Source organism: Lipophrys pholis (genome assembly GCF_963383615.2).
Source record: "Lipophrys pholis genome assembly, chromosome: 12".
NCBI classification, from domain to species: Eukaryota; Metazoa; Chordata; class Actinopteri; order Blenniiformes; family Blenniidae; genus Lipophrys; species Lipophrys pholis.
Window position 1 is genome coordinate 10185949 of NC_137641.1, and position 8008 is coordinate 10193956.

Consider the following 8008-nt stretch of genomic DNA (forward strand, 5'->3'; position numbering starts at 1 on the left):
CTTCTTTGCAGATATCACTGTTACCCTACAAAGAACACGTTAACTGCATTGGACCACTGAACACACAACAATTCAAAATTGTAAAATCAAACTTTGCCGTCAAAATTAAGCGAGATATAAATAACTTCTATCAAAAGCTTGTTACTGGATTCTTCGGCTGGGGAGAAGGATGAATTATCAGAAGCGACGACGTCCCGGCAGGTTTGACTGCGAATATCCAACACAGGACAAACTAATGTCGACAATAAAGAAGCCCGGGGAGTCATCAATCAGCCTTTTTATTCACGCCCAGCTGTTCTCTTCTGTAAACAAAGCAAATCTACTATTCATATATCGCAGGCATCCAGCTGCATGCGCACACACCTACACCCACAGCATCTCTAATCATTGTTTTTTTTATATCTGCTGTGTGAAATCTTGAGAGGGCAATTACTCCGATTAAATGATATTTGAAGGAAGGGCAATCGTTTCAGAAAAATCATTTGCAAAGTAATTCAAGTGAAAAACGGTCCGTTTTGACACGATGTATTTTTAATAACCAAGAGGATTCAAATAAAAATCGCCATGCAGCACGTTTTATGAAAAACAGGCTGAAAGCTGGATCATTTCCAATCCAATTCATCCTCATTGTAGAAGCATTAAGGTCAGTTTGCCTTGTTCACCTTTCACTCAGCTCATTATCAGGCTTTTCACTGAGATGCAACTAAAGAGTTTCCTGTAGTGCGTTACGAGGTCAGAAACCTGACGGGGTCATAATATTGCAGAAAACATGGAGAGATCATACATTTCAATGCCTTAATACAAATAAAACTCAACAAAAAAGTACTGGGAATCAAGTTTCTTTGACATTTCTTGAATTCTTTCCTCCACAAATGTCTGACTGCACAAAGCAAATGCAACAAAATTGTCAAAGGTGGATGTTTTGGTGTATTTATTGTTGTGTGGATAAAAAGTGGGCAATATCCAAGGGGTGTGGCTTAATGCATGGCTTTGGAAGTACTGCTGTAGGTGACCACAATACATGGAGTAAAAACCGACGAGGACACAAGTCTAAGAACACTCGGAGCCAATTGTCTGCGATAAGAAGAATTGTAAGTCAGATGTGCCAGACTTTGCTTGGCATCGTGTGTTAAATGTTTCCAGGGTGACCTGAACTCTGAACACCAATGACAAACATGCATTCATTACCACCTGCATGAATGAGGGGAACACCTTGTAATGCAGCTCCTCCATTCAGCTCACATATCTCCACCACAGCTCTGTGCAATACAAGAGCCTTTGTGTGTGTGTGTGTGTGTGTGTGTGTGTGTGTGTGTGTGTGTGTGTGTGTGTGTGTGTGTGTGTGTGTGTGTGTGTGTGTGTGTGTGTGTGGCTGGGATTAAACTGCCAGTTCACAATGCGGCATCGGGTCCCCCAAGTATCTGCTTGGAGCTGCAACGCTCACTATGGCAACTCCACAACAAGAAGTCAAGCTGCGCTCTCAGCGGCTGCAATAAAATATCTCTGACAAGTCGCAACGACCCGAGTTTCAACTGAAAAGCTGTCTGCCGCTATAACACCAGAAGGAAGGAATCAAAAGGAAACTCTGAAATTTAACAAAAGACTTTAGAATTACACGTTTGAATGACCCCCTCCTAGGGTGTAACTACTCGCTCAAATAGAAAAATTCACAAAAATTCCCATGAAATAAGTCACAAGAAGCTAAGATATCATGGATACCTTGGGAACATCATGAACAATAAGATAAGAGTTTGTGAAGACATCAAGTCATGCTTTGGGAAGGCAAGAATGACAGTTGCAATGCTGAAACCAACATCTTCAGGACCAACAACGAGGCCAAACTTTGAGGCAGATGTGAAGGTCGGGATCTTGTATCATGCAGAAGTATGGAGGTTTACCAAGAGAATGAAAAAGTAGGTACTGTTGTTCGCCAGAAATGTCCACACCTTTATTTGGTTAGGTTTGCTTTCACGCTGCACTTTTAAGAGCAGATCAAACCGCTTGGACAAAGTCACCCATTCACGACAGCTGCTGGTTTGGGGGCGCTGTCGCCCGAAACGAACACTGACCAGAGAGGACATAAAGCCTGACGTAGTAGAAACCCGGCTCACTGATTACTACTTCTTCTACTCCAAGTCTGCCCACAAGATATCTTCCAGCTTTTTCTTTCTGTATTTGCTTCTTCGGATTCACGTTATCTTTGTTCGTTTACGACCCATAATGCACTGCGCTCCACGTCACGACCTCTCGCTCCGTCTGCTGATGGCCCCTGTCGTGTTCACACTGTTGGCGGATCAGGCCTCAGTTCACTTGTAAATGAACCGAGACCCACGTTTTCAAGTGGACCAGAGTTCACTTCTTTGATGCGGATCAGAGTCCGGGGAGCGTTCCCACCCGACCAAACGAAGCAGACTTTCCCTGAAAAGAACTCTGGTCCGGATCAAACAGCGCTGCTGTGAATGCGCCCTACGAGTCACGTCAAAATACCTTTCTCCTGTTTATTTAGTGTATTCAGGGTCTAGTTGTTTGGGTTGTTGTTTCTTAATCTGTGCAAAATAATTGTGAAATTTGTATTTTTCACATGAAATTTCCAAATTTTCTTAGCGTCAACTAAGTGGTGTGAAATTGTGAATGAATCTTCCGGAACTCTGAAGTGTCTCAGACACATTGAATCCCATTGGCTGAATGAAAGTATCAATAAAATCTGAACCATGCCCCCAACTGCACTGAAAGATTGTTTCCAGAAATTCATAAATGTACACCAATCACATTGAAGATACTGATTGTATTGTTTTGTGGAGGATTTGTCTTCAGCCAACTGAACACAGTCGTTTACAAGCATCAACATAAAACTACTCTCACTTCATGCCCTGAAATGATTATCTCCAACAGAATATGAGTTACTTCTACAGAGTAGTGGTTCAATTCTCATTAGGAAAAGTGGTCACCACAGCCCTTTGCTTCTTTCATCAAATATCCCAGATTACCACAAGAAGATTATCCGACACAAACAATCCTCCCCACACATCCCTCAGCAGCGGGTTTTTCTGCACCGACACACTCATGATCCAACCAGACAACTGCTGTGTGTGTCTCAGCAACAAACACGAGGCTCAGTGTGTTGGACTAACAGACTCTCATCATGTTTGGCCCTTTCATACACAAATTAGGAGCAATTGTGCGTGCTGGCTGCCATGGCAGACTCACTATGCATTAAAACAAGACCGTGGGAGGCGAGAGTGCACAGCCCTGCAGACAGACAGAAAACTACGAGTTCAAAATAGTGCATTTCACTGCGTACAATTTACTGCTGCGGTACTGCCTTCTTTTAGTGACCCGGGATATTGGAGGGACTCCAGCAGCAGATCACGATGAACACATGATTCTTCTAAAAAAGTTTCAACCAGCGGTGGACAGTGCATCACTAACAATCTATAGCTAAATATTCTACAGTGGCACAACTCACATGAGAGGGGCTAATGGAAGCTATAATTCTCAACAGTTATGGCCCATAACACTTTTCAGAAAAAAAGGGAAAAAGTAATTGAAATGAAAGCTAAAACCCTTGATTGTGGCACAAAAAGCTGGAAGGGAGCTTCCATGCAATGGATCGCTCATTGTTGGATAACCCGAGTCATTTCACTTCAACGTGAAACATCTGTAGGAAGGATATATAAATGTGCAGGATCATATGATCATTTTGCTAAATTTCCTCAGTCTCAGAACATGTTAGTCAATAGGTTTGTAAATCTATTTAAAATAGGTCAGTGGCAGTGTTTGGATTTGGTGACGCAGAGAACCCGGACAGACACACACACACACACACGTGGAATCCAGGCATGAAAACAACATTGACTTAGGAAAAACGCAGAGTCCTGCTGAATTTGCAGATTTTCTGTTGACATTTCAAACCTGCGAATGTTTTCACATTTTCTAAATATCCAGAGAAAACGCCTTTGCAGCCAGCATACTGCCCTTCGAGCATGCTCACGTTTAGCACGTGATTTCGTCCAATGGATGCACTGGAGAACGACGATGAATCAAAATAATTGGTGGAGAGGAAATGACTACGGCGCTCGTAAGCAGCTTCTGCAGCTCTACTCCCTTTAGCCGTGTTTCTATCATAAGAACTAATTAACTAGCAACACTTCTGATGAAATGAATGGAAATGACCTTCTACCTTGTGTATCCAGCTGGGAATCCGTCAGAATAATATGACGAGGAGACTCACCTGTTGCCCTGTTCCGTCCTCGGGGAACTGAGGCTTTATCTCAGTGACCAGATGGAGAGAATTAGGCTTCTTTTAATCCCTTACAGGGGGCTTCAGCAATTGTAAACAGACGGTGATCAGCGGTAGGTATCAACATGACGCCGGCCGACTCACCAGACAGACAGACAGACAGACTGTCTGTCTGTCAGGTGAGCAGTGTGTCTCCAGCAGACAGGTGAGGTGGAGGTTTAAAGACCAAAGGACAGAGGAGGAAAATACCATCTACTCCCTGCGCCCCACTAACCTGTCACGATACGCCTGAGCTGAGGGAAAAGAGTTTTCACACGGGGGACACGGTGGAGCTGGAGCGGCCTCCGCTGAGCTCGTCAGCGTGTCCCAGTGTCTCAGATATGACAGCTAATCTCCTTAGGAGCAGAGCGAGGAGCTGAGGGCGCACCGTGCAATACGCAGGACTGACGGCTCCAGGAACCAGTACAGGTACAGCAGAATATCTCCGTCACAAAATGAATCACCCATGAAGAAAATGTTTAGGAACGATGCCGGAAAACTACATTACTATCATAGAATTGAAAATGCTCTTAAATAGGCTGAAGAGGACTGTCACTCTTTAACATTCCATTGAAAGACGAAGCCAAATCAAACTTTTTTGTGATGCTGTTTGTTCCCTTACGGCTTTCTCTACTACTGGAAGTACTGTATTTATCTAAACGACGAGGAAAAGATGAGTTTGATTATTTAATGAGCCAAAGTTCACATCCCAGCAGGCCTGTTTGAAAGGATCCAAAACAATTCCTGTCAAACGTTCGGACATTTTTAAGAAATTGAAGGTATCACAGTGGAATAGTGTCAGATACTCACAGCATACAGGAGAGAGAGGTTTGTAAATTGAGAAGCACACTGAAAAAAAAAGAAGAAGAGTGTTTTAGGAGAAACCTAAAAGAAGAAAACCCTACATGATCTTTTCTGACAGGTCGCTCTTGGTTTTATAGCAATCGTATGTCTCTTGTTCTGAGCTACATCTTGGGATCAAGGTTGTCAGAATTAGATTTCCACATAATGAATAAACCATAGTAACACCGCATTTACAATCGACACCAGACAAAAGAAACTGCCTGTTGGTTATAGTTTTCTATTTTCATAAGAGTGGGAGTGTCTGTCAGGAGTTGGCGTCACTGTGACGCTCAAGCCAACAATCTTTTCTCAAAAGACCAACTGAATGAGGAGAAACACTTTTAACATGATAATTCAAAGTATCAGAACTTATTCCAAAACAAGTAAAGGGTAGCCTGTTAAGTAAAATTATAATTGCGTTAATGGGACTCCCAGCTGGGATCTTTCTAGAGTTCCAAGTTCCCAGCTCCATGAACTTTTATTCCTTCGCACAACCATGAAATGAAAACAGCAGATTGAAGTGATTCTCTTCTAACTCTTATAGAAAACAATGCAGGAGCAGGATTGAAAGTTTGCAGCATCACCGAGCTCAGCTCAGCAGGAGGGGAATCTCACTACGCTTGTTCACTGAATGCATTTTGACAGCCAGTTGTCCTTCTTATTTACTGGTCATTAAATAACCATCACACTTCTTTGCTCTGTCCTGGAAATGTTTTTTCAGAGCCTGTGGGGCTTCAATTTTCCTCTGCGGATCCTGTATAATAACAGTTTCTAATGGCATAAAAGTTATGCCAGGAAACGAGAGTCTTTTATGAAATTATCACCAAGGCCTGCAGACTTCCTATGATTTAGTTTGCAGCAATGAAAGAAGTTGGAAGAGAAGCTGCAGCAGGTTGTGTGTTACAAAGATACAGATGAGAGGCCAGCATCAGATTCAGCACCTTAAACCACACACACACACACACACACACACACACACACACACACACACACACACACACACACACACACACACACACACACACACACACACACACACACACACACACACACACACACCACTGGGGGACGGTTGCCTTGAAAACAGCTAAACTAAAAGACTGAGAAAGACCCACCCCTGTGTCACCATGGCACACACACAACAAACCTCCCACTTGGGAGCACTTTACCAAATCTGGCCAGAAACACCTCTAAAAAACCCAAAACACCAGAAAAAGTGTCGTTTTTATTGCAGTTTCTGCTCCTTTAGTTGAAGAGTGAAGTAACTCACAGTGAGCTAGCTGCAGCCACTTAATACAACTTTGTTATCGTTACAAGCGCTGACTGAGTCTAAAACATTAAAACAACGTTAAAACGAAACATTACACCACCAGCGTCCATCTACTATACCGTACCTCATTTCCGAAGCTGTTCCACACGATGTTTTCCCCAAACAAAACCGCAGTTTGTTGTATTTTGGAGGTTAATCTTTACGTCTTGAGCAGAGTGTGGCACTGATTCAGGCTGGCAGTCATTTACCTGGTGAAATTGAGTCCCGGGTTTGGTATTTCAGGCACAATTTACTCTCTTCAAATTGCCGTGTGCAAGTTTAAATAACTTATTCTGGGTGAATATGACAGGAAAGACAACTTTAACTAACTTGAGAGGAATATTTTTTTTAATTTAGAGAGATTAGTGGAAATGACAATACCTGACAGACCTCGCTGAGGATAAAATTTCCCACTCTTTAACGGACGTCTTGAAGTCGATTACTGACCGCTGATTGGTTGAGTCGTGGTTGGAAGGCGGGACGTAGATGTGCCTGGCAGTCGTAGTTAAATAAGATCACCATAAGAGGGCGCCAAAGCACAATATTTGTGTCAGGAGAAACAGCAACTCACCCTCCCACCAATCCCTCTCTCTCTCTCTCTCTCTCTCTCTCTCTCTCTCTCTCTCTCTCTCTCTCTCTCTCTCTCTCTCTCTCTCTCTCATCTAATGTATTTGTGTCTGCAGAACCTATTTTAACTCATTTTAAATCTCACTGGAAATAAACTTGCCTTTCCTATAATAACAATGACATTTAAGGAACCCTAAGGCTGCAGGGGGATCTAGTGGTTTGATCTCTTGCCGAATAGCAAGACCATCACGGATTTATGTCCAGACTGGGCATTTCTGTGATTACACATTCTCCCTGTGAGTGTGTGACTCTTCTCCAGGTGCTCCGGTTTCCTCACACAGTCCAAAAACAGACATGTGACGTTAACTGACGGCAACCCGTCCAGGGTGAAGCCTCCATTCGCCCATATTGGTTCTGTCACCCTGAACAGGGCAAAGCAGCACAGAAGATGGATGGATGGATGTTTGAGAAAATATTGATGGCATTTGCACACCGGGAGCTCTTCTATGAGGAGGACATTTATGTCATTTTAGTCTGTTTTTGCTGTCATGGGGCTCTTTTCGCTCACTTTTCCAGCAGCATGTTTCCTCCCGGCAACTCATTTTAGGTTCTGGTATTTTTGAAACAACTTGTTGATTGCAGCACATCAACTACGTTGGTCTTGAACAATGGTTTCCCCGTAGTATCACGGAAGCCTTTGGTCTGTCTTCAAATCGTTTCCTCTGGCCTCCGATGAGCCTTCACCCCGCTGAATGTTTACCATACAGTCGGTGTTTTAGTTGTAGGTCAGTAAGACCACCAAGCCGCAACATTTTAAAAAGAAAACCATCAGCCTGTTTAGGGATTCTGGCATCCACCCAGAGGAGGCCTGCCTCTACATTTAGAAAAATACTGATCCAAAGTAACTGCTCTCACTCAGACCGTATTTTCACAAAAGGAACAGTAATCCATTCGGACAAGAGGCAAGAACAAAAGCCGAACTACAGTCAGTAGCAATTTTATCTAAAAAT